The sequence below is a fragment of the Jaculus jaculus genome, chromosome 5 (genome assembly GCF_020740685.1).
Source record: "Jaculus jaculus isolate mJacJac1 chromosome 5, mJacJac1.mat.Y.cur, whole genome shotgun sequence".
Lineage (NCBI taxonomy): Eukaryota > Metazoa > Chordata > Mammalia > Rodentia > Dipodidae > Jaculus > Jaculus jaculus.
Window position 1 is genome coordinate 126,080,792 of NC_059106.1, and position 22,552 is coordinate 126,103,343.

A 22,552-nucleotide genomic window follows, 5' to 3' on the forward strand; every position below is an offset into this window, starting at 1 on the left:
GACTCTGGAGCCATTGGTACCAAGACTTCAAAACACCACCTTGCAACAGGAGCTGGGCTGGGGACAAACTCAGGTGGCAGAGTGTTTGCCCAGCAAACACCATGTTCACAAGTCAAAGTAGTGCATGTTGGAAATCCCAGCATTCTCAGCAAGGTAGGGAGATCAGAACTTCAAGGTCATCCCTAGCTACACGCGGAGTTCCCTTGAGGTCAGTCTGGGATAAGGGAGACCCTGTCTCAAAGAAAAAACAAAAAACCAGCAGAAGCCATGAAGCTTCCTTCCAGGTCAGACAAGGAAATGCCCAAATCCAAACAAAAAAGAAATATGTTGTGAGTCAGGAACAAACCTGCACTCAGCTACAGTGAAATGGTAAATATCTTAGAAGATTTGAAACAGTATTCTTTAGAGATAGATAGAGAGAATTTTATTTATTTATTAGCAAGTGCAGGGGCCATACCAGGGTCTCTAGCCACTGCAAATGAACTCCAGATGCATGCGTCCCTTTTGTGCATTGGGTTTTATGTGGGTCTACTGAGGAACAGAACTCGGGTTTTGCAAGGCAAGCGCCTTAACTGCTAAGCCATCTCTCCAGCCTGAAACATGTTTCTTTATAGTCAGTTAATACATTTTACTCAGTACTGAATTAAGATTGAGTTAACAAATTCTAATGATGTATTAGGGTAAATTTCCATTATTTCAAACAGTCAGAAGGATGGAAGTTGTGGGTTCCAGGCAGTCTGAGAATAAAGAGGAAGTCTGCTAAGTAAATTAAAGGAATACACAGGGATGAAGGGAAGCAAGAAATGGGTGCTTGAGGCTCCTTTTTACACCTTTCCCTTTCTTGCCTTCCTTTCCTTTTTTCTTTTGGTTTTTTTGAGGTAAGGTCTCACTCTGGTCCAGGCTGACCTGGAATTCACTATGTAGTCAGTCTCAGGGCGGCCTCGAACCCACTGCGATCCTCCTACCTCTGCCTCACTCCCGAGTGCTGGGATTAAAGGTGTGTGCCACCATGCCCGGCTTTCCTTTCCTTTTTTAAGGTTTTTGTTTTTGTTTTTGTTTTCCAAAGCAGAACTCATTTGTAGTCCCAGACTGGCCTCATGGAGATCCTCCTACTCCAGCTTCCTGAGTGCTGGAATTAAAGGCATGCCACCAAGCCTGATGGTTCTCTCACTGTTGTTTGTTTTTTTTTTTTTTTACATGGCCCATTTAGCCCAGACTGGCCTTGGCCTCACTGTATCACCAAAGATGACCTTGAACTCTTGATCGTCCTGCCTCTACTTCTGCAGTGCTGGGATTAGAGGCATGTGCCACCATGTCCAGCACCATTTTTTTTTCTTCCTACATGCATAAGTAATACATGCCTATAGGAAATATGAAGAAACAAGACAGCGAAATCATCCATGATCTCATCACATCCAAGGACTGTTAACACCTTAAAGCCGGGTGCAGTGGTGCATGCCTTTAATCCCAGCACTCGGGAATATCTCTGTAGGTTCAAGTCCACCCTGAGAGTACATAGTGAATTCCATGTCAGCCTGGGCTACAGCGAGACACTACCTCAAAAATACAAAAGAAAACAAACAAACAAACAAACAGCTTAGTGTCTTTCTTTGTTTTCTCTTTTCCCGTCCCAAACATAAGTAAAATAAAACTGTCTTTAAATTTTTATATTTTGCTTTCCAGCCCCTGGTGCTCAACCACTTTAAACTAATTCCTGTTCTACAACCACTAATGGGCTAATTTCAAAAGAATTCTTAGGAAGTCACAAAAAAACCAATGTGAGACAAAATCACATCAGTAGTTTGTATTGCTAAATATACTTTTATCTGGGGGAAAAAAAATGTGATTGTTTGTCCAGTGCAAATACTTCCTAAAGCTGGCTTTCCTGATTCACAATTAATCCAAACAAGGCACTTACTTGTTCGACCAATATCTGAGATAGCCAGCGTATGGCCTCCCAAGAAAACACTCTCCCCCCTCCCCTGCATCGAAAGAGGAGGGAAACCTCCTCAACAGTAGCTTTTCTTGCTACAGTATCCTGGGGGAACAGTAAACAACTCTGAATAAGGCATGGGGGTCACCTGCAAACCTTCCACCAGGCTACCCCAGCAACAATCCCACCGCGAGCTCTCCACTCCACTCCAGCACCGCCGCCCCCTTCCCAGGAACTCAGCCTTCATAATTGCACAGCGCAGGAACTTAAAAGCAAAGCCACACCACACGGTGACATGACAGAACCAACAGGGCTCACCTCCCTGGCCTCGGCCCTTCTGCCTTTACACTTGCTTCCTCTCGACGCACCTCACATTGGTCCCTCTCGATTTCTTCTCCAACACAACAGTGTCACTTTTTTAAAAAGAATGTATTTACTTGCAAAGAGAGGAGGGGGAGAGAGACAGAGAAAATGGGCATGTGCCAGGGCCTCTTGCTGCTGCAAATGAACTCCAGAAGCATGGGCCACTTTTGTGCATCTGCCTTTACGTGGGTACTAGGGTATGGAACCCCCATCATCAGGCTTTGCAAGCAAGTACCTTGACCACTGAGCCATCTCTCCAGATCTCAACACTGCCCCTTACTATGGGCAGCTGCCAAGGTGTCTGAATTTGCTAAGACGTTCTCTTTTTTTCTTCCTTAAGTCCTTTTAGATGCAAACACACTCTATACTCTACACTGACATGCCCTACGAAGCAGGTTTACATTTTAACCATTTTTCCTGAACTGTGGGACCAACAGAAGATTTGGAGGTTATCCAGCTTTAAGCTCCATTTGACAAATGAGAAGGCTGAAATCTGGAGAGGAAGCCTTCCCTGTGCCAAATCAAAGCCAGACCTTAGCAGGACAGGGGTCACTTCACCAACCCATAAAGCCTCAATAGCTTCCGGACCACTGTGCTGCAATCTTGACAAATGCATAAGACAAGCACACACCGAACAACAATGCGCGTAGAAAACACTACATGTGCTGGCTTGGCCACTCAAGCCCTTTAGGCAAGCTGTCGAGATTTTAAATAATTCAACGTAACCACCATCCTACAATTAAGCAAGCAGGCGGCGGTTCAGCCACACATATGGGCATCCACTGTGCTCCAGGCTCTGGGCCAAGAGCAGAGGGGTCATCAGGGAGAAATTCACAGAGTTCCACCGCACAAGCCCACTGCCCTGTGAGAGGTGAACAAGCCTGATGCCCAGGCAGTACAATTAGGCTCCAGCCAGAACAATGTGACCTCTCTAGAGGGGCAAAGAGAGCACCACCGTGCAAACAGTGCCCACTTACTCCCCAGCCTTAAAAAAAAAAGGGGGGGGGGGTTAGATTTTTCCCAAGAAGCCTCCAGATCAGTCATTCTCACCAAGTGGCTTTCAGAATCGCACTCTACCATGCACGTCCATTAGAGTCGTCTACACTTAATCATTTGGTCAGATTTTCCCTCACATCTACTCTCCCCTCAAACCCAGGACTGAGCAGGAGTACGCTGGTGACGTCATGACCACACGCCAAGACTGCATGATGATGCTGACAATGAAGGTGGTGAGGCAATGGTGAGAGTGTGGTGACGGTGACAACGGTGATAAAAGCGACAACAGTAATGACGGTGATAACTGTGGTGATGTGATGCTAGGGTTGAACGTGAAATATCTCCTCTATGCTCACGTATTGGAACTGTTGATCCCTGGCTGGTGGTGCCACTGATTGGGAAGGTTGTGGATCCTCTGAGAAGTGGAACCTTGCTGGAGGAAGTGGGTCACTGGAGGAGGGCCTTGAGGTTCTATAGCCTGACCCCACTTTCTGGTCACACTCTCTCTGACTCTGGATGCAATGTGACCAGGAAGCCTCCTATTTCTTGCTGTCATACCCTCCCTGCCATGCTGGAAAGTACCCCCTGGAACTGTAAGTCAAAGTAAGCCCTTCTTCCCTTTAGCTTGCTTCTAGCCGGGCATTTGGTCACAGCAACGAGTCAAGTGACTAGTACAAGTGATGACAATGAGCCTGATGGTGTAGTTGTTCTGGGGAGCCAACAATGGGCCCAAGACAAGCCACAGAGGAAAGGAGCTATGGGCCCCAGGAAGTCCTCCCAAGACATGAGGGTCCCTGGCTGAGAGCCGCCGGAATTCCTGACCCGTGCTGCACTCTCCTCCTTCCTTCACTAACACTGGTGGAAATGAGTCCCCAGAGCACAAGCTCTCACCTGACAGCAAGCTCAGAGAAGGACAAGGCCACTGGGTTTTGTTGTTATGGTTTTAATATTTATTTATTTATCCACTTAGAAGGGAGAGAGACAGAATGGGCATACACAAACTCCGGATGCATACGCTACCATGTGCCTCTGTCATATGTGGGTTCTGGGCAGTCTGGGAAACCTAGGTTCTTAGACTTCACAGACAAGCACCTTATCCACTAAAGCCACCTCTCCAGCCCCAGGCCATTGCTTTTGATCCAGCAATGGGGTATCACCTGGAGCAGATGCAGTGTGGCAGCCCATCACATCTTCAGAAAGAAGGGGTACAGCATCCTCCAGACAGGCCAAAGTTCCGGCATGGGGAACAGCACGCCCGGGGATCTTCAGCAGGCTGTTTCCACCTTTGCCGATTGAAGAGTCCAAGGCAAGTGCTGTGAGGCACATCCCACCCTGACGGCCAAGCGCTCGCCACACCGTCCAGGCTGCTCCTCCAAGCACAGGACCCATACGGCACAGCTGAGGGGTTTTTAACAAAGCGCATCCCTGCACTGCCACGCCATGCTTCAGGAAGAATTGAGTTTAATATCACCCATCTTACCATCCATAGCCAGCCTGAACCCAGGCTGAGTGGCTTCCCAGATACCCATATTCACTCGGCCAGCAGCATCTCTCAGTCACATACAAATAAGTAGAGAAAAACTGCATTCAAGAAATGACTGATTTTTAAGAGGCTCTCGATTCCCTCCAAAAATGGATTACACGGCAGCAAATGGAAAGGATGGGACTGACGGGGAGGGGTGAGACTACGATCCGTTCCGGTTCCAGCACACATCCTAGGTATACACATAGAGAAAGAGCAGAGAGCTGAGCATTCCGCTGCTGGAGGAAAGAACGCACTGCAAGCCAGATACACAGCGCACACGGGTCCGCTCCGACAAGGTGAACGGTCCCAGGAGGCCTCCCTGGCCTGCCAACACACTGGCATCCAAGCATGACCCATGCCTTCCAAGCACTCCTCAGGGGTAGGAGCAATAGGCTCAGCCTCATTGGGTCTGAGGAGCCACCTGCAGATCTCTCTGGGCAACCCCCAACATTAGGGTCCCCAGGGGGGCCTCAAGGACCCCAAGAGAAGCTTCTTGGAAGGCAAAATGGCTGCTCCCAAACTCCAACCTGTGATCGTTGCTGGCTTCCTTCCAGAAGCCTTCACACGCGGGCTCTAACGCTGCATGCCTCAAACCTGAACTTGAAAAGGAATTTTTAGTGCTACAGGAGGAACCGCCATCTAAAAAGGTTTGATGACAGCGGCCACCACCATGAACGTACTTACCTGGTTGGTGTTCACGGCCACCTTTCCTCTGAGGGTCTAGGTGGATCTAGAACCCTTTTCCACACATGAACAAATAGACTAAGAGACCAAGGACGATGACTAGAACCCAGGTCTGCCTAGCCTCAATCTTCTGTCCTTTCTTTTAAACACACACACACACACACACACTTATTTATTTATTTGAGGGAAAGAAAAAGGCAGAGAAAAAAAGAATGAATGTGCCAGGGCCTCTTGCCACTGCAAACCAATTCAGATACATGTGCCACCCTATGCATCTGGCTTTACATGGATACTTGGGAATCAAACCTGGGTCCTTTGGCTTTGTAGGCAAGCACCTTAACTGCTAAGCCACCTCTCCAGTCTCACACTCTGTTTTTTCTCTGGGTTATTTTGCAAATGTCCCTTCAGAAAGGAACAAGACATTTTTTTACTGTTGCCAGGTGTGGTGACGCACGCCTTTAATCCCAGCACTCAGAAGGCAGGGGTAGGAGGATCACCAAGTGTTCGAGGCCACCCTGAGACTACAGAGTGAATTCCAGGTCAGCCTGAACGACAGCAAGACCCATCCTTCAATAAACCAAAAACAAAAAAAAAAAGCTTCTGATGTTTATGACCCTGGGAATTCCATCCAGGTCAGCCTGAGCTAGTGTGAGACCCCACCTCGGAAAACTACAAAAAAGAAAGAAAGAAAGAAGGAAGACATTTTTTACTGTCAACTGGGAGCTCCCTACATCAATGGGAGAGAAACTATCTAAAAACCGGTGGTGTGTACCGCAGTGCCAGTCTTACCTGCATTGTGGTATGTCATTTCTCCACTACAGCTGGCATACCTGTCCAACAGGGTCTCCTCCTGTGTTAGCTTCCTCAATACCCAAAAGTACAAGGACAGCACTACAGAGGTGTGCTGAGCATACACTGCCATCGTATGCGATCACTTCCCTCACACCACCAATCTATTAAGAGAACTAACTGTGTGCATATTTATGAAGTCACTGCTACCCACTGGATCAAGCACGGAGGCAAATGAAGGCATATATATATATAGGTATATATACCACTAATGCCTCAAAAGGTACTCCCCGTTGACTTAGGAAGAGACAGCAAGATATATGCAGGAAAAACGGAGGTCTGCCCAGGCCAGGTCATAGGGATACATACTTACAACCAAAACAGGGTAGGAAGAGAATGCGACCTCCGTTGGCTCGATTCTTATGCTTCCTGCTGATGACTAGCTTTAGGCTATATATTTTGCTCTGAGCCTCCTCAGTTCTTTCACGTTTGTGGGCTGGAAAGATAGCTTAGTGGTTAAGACACTTGCCTGCGAAGCCTAAGGACCCAGGTTCAATTTCCTAGAACCCACATAAGCCAGATGCACAAGGTAGCACATGTGTCCAGAGTTCATTTGCACTGGTTAGAGGCCCTGGCGTGTCCATTCTCTCTGTTTCAAATAAATAAATATATATATTTTAAAAATACAAGTTTGAACAGACCAGTGTGTTGGCACACACCTTTAATCCCAGCACTAGGAAGGCTGAGGGAGGACTGTCATAAATTCAAGGCCAGCCTGAGCTACAAAGTAAGTTCTGTGTTAGCCTGGACTAGAGTAAGACCCTGCTTTTAAAATGAGGGAGGGGGGAGGCTGGAGAGATGGCTCACTGGTTGCAGGTGTTTGCTTGAAAGCCTGATGGTCTGGGTTTGATTCCTCAGTACACAAAGCGATGCATGCATCTTGAGTTCTCTTGCAGAAGCGAGAGGCCCGGGTGCACCCATTCTCATTACCTTTCTCTCTTTGCAAATAAATAATAAGTAAAATATTTATTAAATAAATGAAAAAGTTTGATACCATTTGTTTCCCAAGTTCTTAATGAAACAAGATGGTAAATGTAGTGGGGCCCTGTGTCACCTGACAGCTTATGCCCCCTTTATACCAAATTTCAACACTCTGCTATGTACTGATACTTAGATAAAAGAACTGTGAGCAAAGCAACGCCAGGTGACCCAGACAATGTGCTTTGGGTGTGCTGTAGGTATCAAGGCTGTGCTAGGTTCAGGCTGGGAGGCCAGCAAGACAGCTCATCTTGTGACAGGGAGGCTGGACGGTGCCCAGCTCCCTTGGTCAACACAGGGAGAAATGTCAGTTCTATCTGGAAGACTGCCTTGAGCCAAACCAAGGAAGAAAAAGAAGGAAGGAAAGATAAATCCAGGGAACCTGATCAATTGGTGGCTTGCTTGGTGTGAGGCTGGGACCCGAGAATGATACAAATAGGGACAAAGAATCTTTCAGGAATGATTTGAGGATCCTTTACTAAATTATGATAATGGTTATGTAACTGTAAATTCTGAAAAGCAGAGAGCTGTACCCTTACAATGGGTATACTTTATATGACTTATTGTCAATCCTTTCTTTTTTTTTTTTTTCCTTTGGTTTTTCGAGGTAGGGTCACACTCCAGGCCAGGCTGACCTGGAATTCACTATGCAGTCTCAGGGTGTCCTTGAACTCAGGCCATCCCCCCTACCTCTGCCTCTCGATTGCTGGGATTAAAGGTGTGCACCACCACACCCAAATTTATCTTAATTTAACTGTTAACTTAAAGAGATTGGATAGAAGTCTTGCAGATACAAAAGTCTGAAGAGAGAATACAGAAAGACTAATGATCCACCCAAGCCCACCTCTAACCCCTCCACCTCCTGCCGCTTCCGGGTATTGGTTTAGAAGGTTCTCAGGCTGAGCAGATGGATCAATGGATAAAGCACTTGCTATACAAGCATGAGTACCTGCATTCAGATGCCCAAAACCCAAGTAAAATCCAGGCATCTATAATCCCAGCACCCCGACAAAGGTGGAGAAGGGAGACAGACAGGAGAACTGTCCAGAAGCTTGCTGGCCAGCTAGCCTGGGGAACACAGCAATGAGCAAGAGACTCACTCCTGCCTCAAACGAGGTGGAAGGTGAGGACTGACACCGAAGTTGTCCTGTAACCTCCAAATGTACACACACACGGTGTTTCCCCCAGAAGTCCCGTGCTCTTACCCTGCAACAGCGCTCCCCTCCACGGGACCTGGAGCTCCTAAGGCTTGGCAATGATTTCCCCACCCTACCACCCCTTCAAGGTCTTAAACTCCATACCTACAGTGGAGAAGCCTGGAGCCAGCGTTCCCAGAGCCCAGCCAGCAACAGGCCCACGGGAGGGGTGGAAAAAGCCTGGAGGCGAGAGGGGGCAAGATGATGAAATGAGTGTTTTTAACAGTAAACCAACCACTGGCAGCAGGGCTGATGGGAAGGAACAAGAAGCCCCGCTCCAGGCTGTGCTGCACCAGGCAGGAGGCTGCGCTGGGGAGAAGAGGCCAGGACCATTGAGACATGGAGAGGATTTGGCAGGAACAGAGAAGGAAAAGCCTCCACACCCACCCGACATGCCCTAACTTTCACAAACAAGTAGAGGGACTCTAACAAGTAGAAGACGCAGCTTTTACACAGGGGAGCATCCCGGCACTGCTGGCAAGTTCCATTTAGGAACACCGCGTCAGGGCTGGCACGTGTGCATCACCTGCCTGTATACTGACCTGGATGCAATGAGCTCAACTGGGGGACTGGGCAGGGGCACTGAGTATGATGCCTATGATGGCACGGGGTGGGGGCTTGGGGGTGGGGGAGTCGGGGTAGGGGTGGGGGATGAGGACATGTCCCTGGCTGAAGGAGTTACAGCAAGTTAGATGCAGACCCAGACACTGACAAAAAATCAGGGAAGACTTGGAAAGTTGAACTCCCTCTGCCCCAAGGGCTTCTTCCTTTCCTTCCTTTTTTTAGGATCACAGCAATCTTCTCCAAGGAGTTCACAATCTCCTGCTGGCTCCTGGAAAAATGCTGGAAGAGGATAGGTGGGCCTGAGCCTGCCCTCCACTCCCAAGCTCCAGGCCACGGGCCAACTTACGTTGTACCTCCAGCACTTGACAAGAAACCAAAAGAGTACCAGGAAGACATGTCCTCTGGATTAACAGGGACTGGGAGTGCACCAGGCTTAGTGAGGTAAATAAATCAGCCCTAAAAAGGCCTCGCCTCCTGCCCTGAGGCTGGCAAGGGAAGGTGGCTCTCAGGGAAGGGTGGCCTCACTTCTTCAGGCCTCATAAACGCACAGATGTGAGACTTTGCTTCAGAAATTCAATTTTACTTGAAACGACATGACCAAGGTAGAGCTCTCCAAAGGTTTTTCAGATGATATAGACATATATAAAAAAATCTTTCTTACATCTTGCTCATCACCACCTAAGAAATGTTTCACCTGTCAAACTATTTATTACTTGAAATTATATTACAACCTGCTCCACTAGAGCCAGACATTTTGCCCATTTGGTAGTAAGTGATTGAAAGAAACAGTCTCCCCGTCCCCCCATAAGGCAAGGAGCACTAAGGAAACCCCTAAGCCCATCCCAGTATCTCCATATGCAATTACCCCTCTAAGACCCCCAGTTCAGGAAATCAACCTGAAGTGAAAGAGAAAAGAGCTAAGTAAGGCCGCACAAACAGCCTTAAAGAAACCAGGAACTGTGCGTTTGAGTGTGGAGCCCCAGAGCAGAGATTAAAATCTACAAGCCTTGGCTCATCCTAACTCCACCAGCCTTCCCTCCCTGAGCACAGAGACATCAGGTGCTGACAAACTCACCAAACACACATAATCCCCCATCAAGCCTGGGCTGGCAACTCGTAAATTGCAACGAGCATGGCTCAGAATCTGCCAGACCGCGATGGTTTAATGCAAACCTGATCAAAATCTAGATTAAAAACTGAGCTGCCGAGGAGCTTTATCTTCAAACCTAAATAAAGGGTGGGGGTCCCCTTGAGGACCCGGGATTATCAGCCGTTCATGGGTGAGTGTGGAACGCAACCATATACGAGCATCAGCCCAAGGTCTTAGAACCACCGTGCAGCTCAACACAAACAGGACATGAGTGGCAGCCTCTGGAAATGTGAGTGTGGAGGCCAGACGGCAGGAGGTGTGGGTCCGTCACCTGGCAGAAGGAAGCCGGGGGAAGGAAACACAGTAGCTCTGGATATGGGTGGAATTAGCCCAAGCATGAGGTCCTGGGCTGGGTGATGTCTGTGTAATCTAGTCCTACTCCTTCTCCCTTGCTGGCTTGGATTTCTAATCCTGCCCAGCTTTGTGGCCAGAAAGAAGGACTGAGAAACTGTGAAGCAATCCCCCTAAGTTTATTCTTTTATTCTCTTAGACTCTCTCTCCCTCTAGGAGAGCTTGCTGAAAATGAATGGGTCCTTGGCCAGAGTTTGGCCAAACCTCTATTCTACTCGGCTTTCCACTTGTTCTGCTTTCTCTATAGGCCAATGACCTTACAGACATCTGACTCCCAAAGTCATGGCTTCCAGACACACTGACAGTTAAGCTCCACCTTTGAAATGGTGAAAGTGGGACCCAAAGAAGCAGGCAAGGCTAGGTGATGGCACCACATCCCACAGCAGGAGAGGCAGAGCTGCTAGGCCTTCCCACTGGCACATTATCCAATAAAACCTCAAGAGTTCAGTAATTACAGGCTCTTTCAAAAGTGAAACAGAAATAGACTGAGGACCAAAACACCAGTTTGCTTGAGACAAAGGGTTGGTTTTAACCAGGAAAACAAAACAAACAAGCGGACTTCTTAGCTTGTCTTCTGAGCTGAGAAAGCTGGCCTGACTTATTTTTATTATTGAATCTGAATATTGAGGGAAAAAGCAGGCTTCTGATCCAAAGCCCCCTTTCTCCTTTATCATTTATAAAATCATTTTATAAAAGAGAACAGGTTTCATTCTAAGTGAGCGGCTGTCATCAAATCAGGATGAAAAATCTGCTTATGACGTCCCTGAATGGCCATCATGCCAAAGACCTCAGGGCTTGGGTCCTGCGCGGAGACAAACCATAGGACTCGATCCAGACGTTTCTGCTCGCCTATCTCAATGAAAGCACCCCAGCTGCTTGCAGTGCACTAACCCGGAACACTTGAGGCTCCAGAACATATCCCACACAAAGACAGCCAGACAGACACCCCCTTCCCAGCTCATTCCTCGCCAGAGCTCCATTTTGAGATCCTCGGGCACCGATGGGGTCTTGTTTCTCCCCAAGAAAGGCTGTTTTCAAGCCTGGCAGGGTCCTGAAGGGAAGTACAAGGCAGTGGAGGGAAGGAATCACTGAACCTGTCTTTGGGCGATGCTGCCCTGGGCTGCCTGACTGGAGCTAAGATGCGGTGGGCAGGGCGCACCCCTAGGAGCACTGTGCAGTCTCGCCAGCGATAGGTTTCAACACTGAATATTTTTCAATCAAGGGTTGAAGCTAAAAGGAAGGGTCCCACGAGAACCCCAGTCTCACGATCAACCTGGCTGATGGCAAGAGCCGGGGACGACAGGGGCTGGGGGTGGGGCTGGAGGGAGTCCAAATCCTAGTCCAGTGGCAGGGTTCAGCCTCCAAGCAAACACCTTTCTTCGGGGTGCTATCAGTGCCAGCCGGGAGAAGAGAGGGTGACCAGACTCCGCAGGAAGCTCTGGGGAGCCCCACATGCGTGTCTGCGGGGGGAAGGGGGTGGATGGACGCCACTTTTCCACCGCAGCTCTCTGATTTCACCAGCGGCATTCCCCAGGGAGTAAGGCACTTGTTGAACAAAAGGACTCCAGACTCCGTCGCCCCAGCCTTCCGGCCAGGAGAAAATCCCCAGCTCCCGCGCAGGAGCCTTCCGGGCTGGAGCGAGGCCGGTGCCCCGCCGCGCCGCGCCGCGGGCTCCCACACACCCGGGGCCCGCTCCGCTCCACGCCACGCCACGGGGAGGTGCGGCTAGCAGGCAGCGCACCTAGCAGCCTAAAACTTTCTCAAGCCTCCAAGCCCCGCTGGGAAGTTAGAGCCAGGAAGAAGACACAAAGCATCGCAGGAGAGGAAATGTGAACGCGTCACCCGCAATAAAGGCAAAGCAAAGATTTTTTTTTTTTAAGAGACGACGCAGCGCCTACTGTGTGCAAGGCTCTGGGCCAAGAACCATCTTTACAGTGTTATTCTGTCACGGCCCCGCGAGATGGGCTCTCTCTTACTGAAACGAGCAAACTGAGACCCAGGGAAGGCGGGGTGTCGGGCTCAGGTCGCAAGGGCGAGCCATGGCGTGGCCAGGACTGGGTTCTCCTCGCCACGATTCTGGAAGAGGGAAGCTGATGGCCGTCGCGCGAGCCCCCACCCTTCGTCGAAGCTCCCTGGCCATCCACGTGGGCCGCAGAGACCTGTCCCGGGGGAGGGGGGATAGCCCCGAGCTGCCCGAGGGGAGGACGCTAGCACCCACCGTCGGGTCCTACCCATCGTCCCTCGAAGATCCTGGGCTCCGCATTGCGCCGACCCGCAAGAACTGGGGGGGGAGGGGGCTCTCAGCGCTCAGGGCCACCCTGCCCACACCCACCCCGCCACCCTACCTAGCTCTGCGCACGGCGGCGGCTCACACACGACACGACACTCGCCCAACATCAGTCCTCACCAGCAACTGCGCCCGGACACACAATTCCACCGACGCAGTCCAAACTGTGCACACCCAACCCAGCCTCCACGGATCCCCGCCGGGACACGCCATTCCAGAGACACACCACGGTCCGCGGTCACCTACAAGTCCACCACGCAGAGAACCGGGCACCACCGGCATCGGCGCGCACACACATACAAACACACACACACACACACACACTCGCGCACGCACGCAGAGAGCCCGGTCTCGGCGTGAGCCGGTACACACGCCCGTGCTCCCCACAGCTCCACGGCCCCGCAGCCCGCCCCTTCCTTCCTTCCCTAACCCTTACCGGCTCCCGTGCAGGACGCGCGCTGTCCACCGGCTTCCCCGAGCCCAAGTTCGGCTGCGGCGGGCGCGGGCCGCTGCCCGGGACGAGAGTCGAGGCCCGAGAGGTGACTAGGAGCGCGGGAGTCCGTGCGCCCGCAGCCGCCGCGCCGGACCGGCGACCATCGCCGCCCGGAGAAACAAAAAGGAAACCGGTGGCCTGGGAAGGAACGAGGTGTTGGCGCCAGCCGAGCCGTGGGTCCACCGCCTACAGCCGCCGCCAGCCGGGGAAGGAACGGACGAGAAGGCGGGACCCGGAGGCGGAGGCCGGGGCGGGGCGCGCGGCGGGGGCGGGCGCTCAAGTTTCCTGCAGACCCGCCCCCGTCTCGGCCACGCCCCCGGCATTAATCCCGCCCAGCAGCCTGCGGGTTGGCCACGCCCCTCGCTGCCACGCCCCCTGCTGGACCCTCGCTGCGCAGCCCCGGGGCCCTGGACTGCTCTCTGCATTAGCAGCAACAGTAGCCTTGGGGCGGGACGCAGCACCCGCCCCGCCTTCGTAACCCTTGGCCTCTGGCCTGCGGGTATGGGAGAGGCCGTGCGCGGGCGTCCCCAGCCCTCCCTTGCAGTCGTCCGCAGGAAGTGCGGCCAGGGTGGCCTGGGAAGGGAAAGAGACCTGAGTCGCCCTAGGTATCCCAGCACCGTGCTGGGCTGCTTGCCAGACCCTTCTCTGTCTTCACCCAAGTCCTGTGTGCAGCTACCACCCACCTTCCTGCACGCTCCAGCTCTGGTTACCTCTGCAAACTCATCTGGTCGACTTGGCAAGATCCTAAGACCTTGAGCGTCGGTCTCCCCCCCTATAAAATGGACAGCAAAAAGGGGCAGGCTTCTTCAGGCTCCTAAGAAAGTGGCTTGGCTCACAGCTATGTCATGACAAGGACAAGTGGCCTTCTGGGTTCCAGGAAGGACAGAATGTTGCTCTCTTCATGCTCCCTATGTCCCCTTGTAGCTTGCACATGCCCACCCACCACAGACATCCCAGGAGACAGGTAACCAGAGAAACAGCCATATATGTGGAGCTGGGCGATCCTGTTGTGCAGAGACAAAACTGTCTTTCTGGCGTCTCTAGGGAAAAACTCAAAGCCCTCCTTCAAGTCCTCCTCCACAAAAACCACATGCATGAACTCCTACTACACCGGAGGCTGCCAGGAGGGCTGGTGGGGGAGCAGGTTTGAGGGTGGGGACAGCCCCAGGGCTGCAAGACCCCTCACTTCCTCCCTGTCTGGGTGCAAAATGGCAAAACAGAGCCTAGAGCCCGTTAGTCCAATAGCCGGCCCTGAAGATCGAGGAAATGATGCTGAGGGTTCCAGAACCTTCTGAAGAGCTGTAGTGATGTTTCTCTGGGGGCACTCTGACTTCCTTCTCAGCAGAGACCCTTGTTAAGGTCATTGTACAGCTTCTCAGTGTCACTTCTCTGAACAAGGTAGGTGAGGTTACAAGTGAGAGGCAGGTGACTAAGGTCCTATGTCACCCATAGCACATTTCATTATGCTGTGCGCCCCTATGTACACCCAGGTAACATTTGGGCCTGAAAGGGAGGGCACTTAGGATTCAGGAACCTGGCAGCTGCTATTAGTGACCCCAGCATCTACCTCAGGCCTTCCAAAGCCACCACTGGTTCCTTGATTTCTGAGAAGAGGAGGGGAGGGGAGGGAAGGGGAGGGGAGGGGAAGGGAAGGGAGGAATGGAGAGGAGTTCCAAACTGGGCACGGTGGAACATGCCTTTAATCCCAGCACTCAGGAGACAGAGATAGGAAGATCACTGTGAGTTCGAGGCCAGCCTGAGACTACACACTGAATTCACTCAGCCTGGGCTAGAGTGAAACCCTACCTCAAAAAACAAAAATAAATAAATAAATAAGAGTAGAGTTCCAGAGGATCTTTTAGGAGTCGGGCCTGAAGTAGTCCACATCATTTCTGCCCTAATTCATGGACCATAGTTATATGGCCCCACCTCGGTGCGAAGGCTTCTGGGAGCTATGGTCTTCCTGATGGCCCAAGTGAAACCTGAGCCAGCTTGGAGAACACGTGGGCAATGTCCTGCTAAAGAAACTCCTTCATACAGGGCAACAGATGTCACATAAGTGTGACAATCACTGTCCTCAAGGCCTGTGCTATGACCACCAACCAAATCAGCTGATGAAGGAGATGACTAAAGCCAGATTTTTGCCATACTGGACCGGCAAAGGGGCTAAAAGAAATACTGCTATTTATTTATTTATTTATTTGAGAGTGACAGACACAGAGAGAAAGACAGATAGAGGGAGAGAGAGAATGGGCGTGCCAGGGCCTCCAGCCTCTGCAAATGAACTCCAGATGCGTGCACCCTCTTGTGCATCTGGCTAACGTGGGACCTGGGGAACCGAGCCTCGAACCGGGGTCCTTAGGCTTCACAGGCAAGCGCTTAACCGCTAAGCCATCTCTCTAGCCCAAAATACTGCTTTTTAAACACATGACTTCTAGTACTTGAATAAGCCTGAATGTGTATCTTACTAGGAAAAAATCTTTCAAGTCATGTTTCTAGCTCACATACTCTTGCTCCGGAATGAATGAGAAAGCAGAAATCAACTTGTCTCCAGGTCCTCTTTGGATTCTCATCCAGTTCTGTTTGTAATCACAGAGTGGAAAGATTTGGCTGCCAAGGTTGGAGTGGGCCAGGCTCATGCCTGCTGAAGGCACCTGTCCTTCCTCTCACCCCAAAAGTTCATAGGCATAGGGAATGGCAGAGAATCCTTTTGCAGCACCCGGAGTGAAGCCCAAGGATGTGCTTGACAAGGGGAGAGTCGGGGAGGATTGTGATTTGCTAGGCAGCAGACTCACTGGATCACACCTTAAATCCTTAGATGATTCAAGGCTGGGGAAACTGGATCACTGGGTCCCCAGCCTGCCTCCACAGTCTTCCTCTTCCGCAGGAAATGTGGCCAGGGTGGCCTGGGAAGGGGAAGAGGCCTGAGTCGCCCTAGGCACCATGCTGGGCTGCTTGCCAGGCCCTTCTCTGTCCTCACCCACGTCCCATGTGCAGCTACCACCCACCTTCCTGCACCTCTTTAGGGGAAAGAACCCGACTTGCGGGCGGAGCCCTGAGCTCCAGCTCTAGTTACCTCTGCAAACTCATCATTTATAGGTTTCCCCACCTATAAAATGGACAGCAAAGAGGGGCAGGCTTCTTCAGGCTCCTAAGAAAGTGGCTTGGCTCACAGCTATGCCATGACAAGGACAAGTGGCCATCTGGGGGTTCCAGGAAGGACAGAATGTTGCTCTCTTCATACCCCCGTATACCCTGTAGCTTGCACATGCCCATCCACCACAGACATCCAGGAGACAGGTAACCACAGAATCAGCCATATATGTGGAGCTGGGCGATCCTGTTGTGCAGAGACAAAACTGTCTTGCCCGTGTCTCTAGAGAAAAACTCAAAGCCCTCCTTCAAGTTCTCCCCCACAAAAACCACGTGTGATCCCCTTACCCCATTCTGGCTGCTGAAACACCAGTGGAGAGGGAGAAGGACTTGTGGGGTCAGGGCTCCTAAACCAGGCTCTTCTCGATGCTATGACCAGAGGCACACCACCATGTGCATGACAGAGCAGGGACCAAGGAAAGTGAGCAGAACTCCAAGTAGACACAGTTCACACACAGTGATTAAGAGATTTAAATGAACCAACAGTGGATACTCAGAGAAACTCCCTCCTTCACATGCTCATCTGTCCCTCCCCTTAGCAAGCCTGGATGGAATATTCTCTTTAGTCACCCTGCCTGAGCCTTAATCCAGATTTGCAGCTTCTTTATAAAGTGTGGATAGTTATGGGTCTCAACAGTTAATATATGCAGAGAGCCAATAGCATGGTAGGTGCCAGTATATAATAGATATAATCCTTTCATCATTGTCTTTCTCTTCTTCCTCTCTCTTCTCCTCTGCCCACCCCCACCCCCAACTTCCTTCTCTTCCACTGTGGGCTACTCTGTACATATATTTTTAAAAAATCACAAAAGTCAAAAGGCCTGGGTGATGGTCCCTGCTGCACCAAGTTTGGCTGCTATCACTAACTCACTGGGCTGCTTTCCTCCAGGGACTCTGAGAGGACAGGAAGCCGGAAGGTCAGATCCACTAAGGACTGGGAAATGGCTGTGTAAACCCTGAAGTGCACTTGAGCTGCTGCAAATGTTGATCTTGATAGTACTTGCTCCATAGAGTCACCAGGATTCGTTACGGCTCTGAGCTCTGGCTGGGGGAGGAACCCGCAGCCCGCCAGGCCCCCGCATGCGGTGCGTGACACGCTAATGTCTTGTCTTTGTCCACAAAATATGGAAGGAGTAGCCCAGGTGAATACTCACGGGGAAGCATAGACCCTAAAGTCAAACACAAATATGACTTTGACTGCTGCTCCAAACCAGTTTAAACTAGCAAAAGTTACTTGCTCCCAGTAGCCTTTCCTGGTGTCCAAAGACTCAGCCTCCATCCTACACAGCTCTTAGAGAAGTTTATTCACAAAACACAGTTCCACAGCTAATATGATGTGGACATGATCATCCCCCCCAACCCCCGCCAGGGCTCTGCATGTCATCTACGTCATCTTCTAGCTCGAAACTGTCCAAATGCCAACAGTCCATGTATGTGGCTCACAATTTCTTCATTAGCTGGGCGTGGTGCTATACGCCTTTAATTCCAGCACTCGGGAGGCAGAGGTAGGAGGATCACGATGATTTCGAGGCTACAGCCTGGGCTAGAGTGAGACCCTACCTTGAAAAACAAAAAAAATTTTTTTTTCTTTATTAGCCCACAGTTTGTATATGACTCAAAATTTCTTTGTAGGCACACTTCTTTGTGGCAGTAAAAGACACATGTGAAATTAATTTTAATGATGCATTTTACTTAATCCTATATGTATTATTCTTCTTGAATGTGAAATCCATGTGAAAATTATTAAAGAGGTATTTTGTATTCTCTTTCCATATTAATGCTGATATTCGATATGTGTGGATTGATTGCAATTCCAGTGCTCAGTAACCATATGAGCACTGCTTGTGGCTATGCTAACAGAAAGTGCAGATGCATGACAGTGACTCCCATTCTTTCAGGCCCATTGGAATCCCCTGAAAGGTTTGTTCACTGCAGACTGCTAGGCCCTAAGCCCAGAATTTCAGATGAAACAACGTGGGTGTCCTGAAAAGGTACAGGTTTCTAGGTGCTGCTGCTGGTGGTGGTGTAGGGGACCACACTTAGAGAGCCACTGGACTACACATTTCTCTGAGGTAAGCAATAAATGTGCTTCCTAGACACATGGGAAAACTATGTCATTACTACAATGCTACAGTCATCAAGACAGCATGGTGCTGGCAGAAAGTCACCATCTGGATGCATGGAATGAAACTGAAAATCCAGAAATAAATCTTCACACATTGTCAAGTGATTTTTGACAAGAATACAAAGATAATTCAAGGAGGAAAAGAATAGTTTCTCCAAGTAATGCTTCTAGATAACCAGATTTGGGGGAAGGGGGTTGAGGTAGCGTTTTGCTATAGCCCAGGCTGACCTGGAATTCACTGTATAGTTTCAGGGTGGCCTCGAACTCACAGCAGTCCTCCTACCTCTGCCTCCAAGTGCTAGGATTAAAGGCATGTGCCACCATGCCCAGGTCTAGATAAATTGGGGCTGGAGAGATAGCTCAGTACTTAAAGGCACTCACATGTAAAGCCTGATGGCCCAAATTCAATTCCCCAATACCAGATGCCCAAAGTGACACATGCCATCTGGAATTTATTTGCAGGGGCAGGAGGCCCTGGTATGCTTATTCTTTGTGTGTGTGTGTGTGTGTGTGTGTGTTTGCCTATTCTCATTCATTCTCTCTCTCTCTCTAATAGATAAATAAATTTTATTTTAAAAAAGAATAAGGGCTGGAGAGATGGCTTAGTGGTTAAGGTGATTCCCTGAAAAGCCAAGGACCCAGATTCAATTCCCAGGACCCATGTAAGCCAGATGCACAAGGTGGTACATATATCTGGAGTTCGCCTGCAGCAGCTGAAGGTCCAGGTATGACCATTCTCTCTCTCTCTCTCTCTCTCTCTCTCTCTCTCTCTCTCTCTCTCTCTCTTTCTCTCTCCATCTCTATCTCTTAGTCTCTCTCTGTCTTTCTCAAATTAATTTTAAAAATTTTTAAAAAGAATGAATTTGGGCTGGAGAGACGGCTCAGTGGTTAAAGGCCCTTTTTTGCAAAGTCTGAAGGTCCAGGTTTGAATCTCCAATACCCATGTAAAACCAGATGCACAAAGTGGAACATGTGTCAAGTTTATTTGCAGCAGCAGGAGATCCTGGTGTGTCCATCCTTTCTCTCTTCCCCCTCTCCTCTCTTCTTCTCCCGCTCTTGCTCTTTCTCTTTCTCAATGAATAAAAAATAAATTTGGGGCTGGAGAGATGGCTTAGCGGTTAAGCGCTTGCCTGTGAAGCCTAAGGACCCTGGTTCGAGGCTCGGTTCCCCAGGTCCCACATTAGCCAGATGCACAAGGGGGCACACGCGTCTGGAGTTCGTTTGCAGAGGCTGGAAGCCCTGGCACGCCCATTCTCTCTCTCTCCCTCTATCTGTCTTTCTCTCTGTGTCTGTCTCTCTCAAATAAATAAATAACAAATTAAAAAAAAAAAATAAATAAATTTGAAGCTGGGCATGATGGTGCAGTCCCAGCACTCAGGAGGCAGAGGCAGGAAGATCAGATGCTCAAGGCCATCCTCAGCTACTTAAGCAAGTTTGAGGCTAGCCTTTGCTACAAAGGACCCTGCCTCGGGAGAAACAAAACTAGCAAACAATGAATTTTGCCCCCTACTTCACACCATCTACAAAAATTAACTCAAGTAGACCAAAGACCTAAATGTAAGGCCTATAAAACTCTTACAAGAAAACATAAGTAGCTCCAGGTGAGGTGGCACGTGCCTTTAATCCCAGCACTCAGAGGCAGAGGTAGGAGGATTGCCACGAGTTCAAGGCCACCCTGAGACTACATAGTGAACTCCAGGTCAGCCTGAGCTAGAATGAGACCTTATCTTGAAAAACCGGCAAAAAACAAAACAAAACCCACAACAACAAACGAAAGAACACATAAGTATAAATTTTTATGACTTTGAAATTAGGCAATAATTTCTTTTTTATTTATTACTTTTTTTATTCAGCACCTCTCCATTCAGACCAGGTCAGTATCTTTTTTGAGGTAGGGTCTCACTCTAGTCCAGGCTGACCTGGAACTCTCACTATGTAGTCTTAGCGTGGCCTTGAACTCACGGTGATCCACCTACCTCTGCCTCCCGAGTGTTGGGATTAAAGGCGTGTGCCGGCTTAGAGTGGGACTTCTTACAATGTGCTCCTCCAGACACAAAATGGCCTGGATAATCATGATATCACATTGCCTGACACTACCTACCTAAGATCATCATAATAGCAGGAAAAAATGATAACATCAAGATAAAAGAGAGACTAATTAAGAGGGGGGAGGGGTATGATGGAGAGTGGAGTTTCAAAGGGGAAAGTGGGGGAAGGGAGGGAATTACCATGGGTTATTGTCTACAATTATGGAACTTGTCAATAAAAAAAAGTAACTAGGGCTGGAGAGATGGCTTAGCAGTTAAGCGCTCGCCTGTGAAGCCTGTGGACCCCGGTTCGAGGCTCGGTTCCCCAGGTCCCACGTTAGCCAGATGCACAAGGGGGCACACGCGTCTGGAGTTTCTTTGCAGTGGCTGGAAGCCCTGGCATGCCCATTCTCTCTCTCTCTTCCTCTGTCTTTCTCTCTGTGTCTGTCGCTCTCAAATAAATAAATAAAAAATGAACAAAAAATATAAAAAAAAAAACTAGTCCAGGCGTGGTGATGCATGCCTTTAATCCCAGCACTTGGAGGCAAAGGTAGGAGGATCATGGAGAGTTCGAGGCCACCCTGAGACTACATAGTTAATTCCAGGTCAGCCTCGACCTGAGTGAGACCCTACCTCAAAAAACTAAAAACAAAACAAAACAACAACAACTATATGTATATATATATATATATATATATATATATATATATATATATATAAATAATTAAATTAAATAAACTCCGTCATAGAGGTATATCCCCTAGAAGGGCGATTCTAAATCTTCTCAAGGGGACAATGAAAATTAACCATCATACTAAGTATATATACCCCCTCAAAATATGTGTTCACACAAAAATACCCAAACATGAATATTGATAGCAGCACTATTTATAATACTTATAAAATGGAAACAACCCCCAAAATTCACTTACGAATGTGTGACCAAAATGTGGTCCATCAACAAGGGAATACTGTTCAGCCAAACAAAGAAACCAAAGTGCTGTTACAGACTCTAAAATGTGAACCTTGAAACCATTATGCCAAGGGAAAGACGCCAAATGCAAAAGGCTGTGTATTGAATGAGCCCATCTATATGAAAAGTCCAGAGTAGGCAAATCCAAAGAGACAGACAGTAGATTTGTGCTGCCCGAGGCTGGCAGCAGAGGGGAGAAGAGAATGACAGCTGGCGGGCCCAGGGTTTCTTTCTAGAATTAGGTGGTGATAATGGTTGTATAGCTTTGTGAATCTACCAAAACCTGCTAAACTGCATGCTAAATAAATAAATAAATAAGCTGAAAGTAATAGAGGAAATGTCTATCTGAAATCATAAGTAACAAACATTCAGAGGAAGCTAGGCTTTGGACTATAGATGCTTTACCTGGCCTGTGGGGTTACACTGTCATAACTATTGCCAGAACATGGCGCTGACAGAAACAAAAAGCAAAATCCTTTTATGACATTAACACCGAATTTCACAAAGAAGAAAAAAGTCCAAATGTCCATCAAACACACAGGAAATGCTCAATCTCATCAGGGGAGAGAAAATTCACAATCTAGCAAGAGCAATGTGCATTTCCTGGGCAGCAGCATGGGTCTGGAGGCACATGGGCAAGGGGCACACCCACACCGTGAGGAGGCGTGTGCCCCAGCAATTGTTTTGGAGAGTAATTTGGCAATATCTAGCAAAGATGAGTTCTCTTAGCATAATAACTGCCCTTTTTAGTGAGAAACCCTAAGAAAATGTCAGAAGTCAAAAAATGCTGTGCCAGGATGTCATTGCAAAACCAGAGGAGTGAATATTTATTTATTTGATATTTATTTGCAAGGAGAGAGGATGAGAATGAGCATGCTAGAGCCTGTACCCATTGTAAACAAACT

The 22,552-nt window shown here is 49.2% G+C and overlaps 1 protein-coding gene across 2 annotated transcripts in view; it reads right to left on the reverse strand.

Moving 5' to 3' along the window:
* The window catches only part of Hpcal1 (hippocalcin like 1), a 123,839-nt gene extending 110,264 nt beyond the window's left edge, over nt 1–13,575 (reverse strand). For both annotated transcript variants that reach the window (XM_004665696.2, XM_045150820.1), the window contains exon 1: nt 13,313–13,575. The gene's annotated coding sequence lies outside the window, so the exon portion shown is untranslated. The remainder of the gene's footprint in view (nt 1–13,312) is intronic.
* Between the last annotated feature and the right edge of the window lie 8,977 nt (nt 13,576–22,552).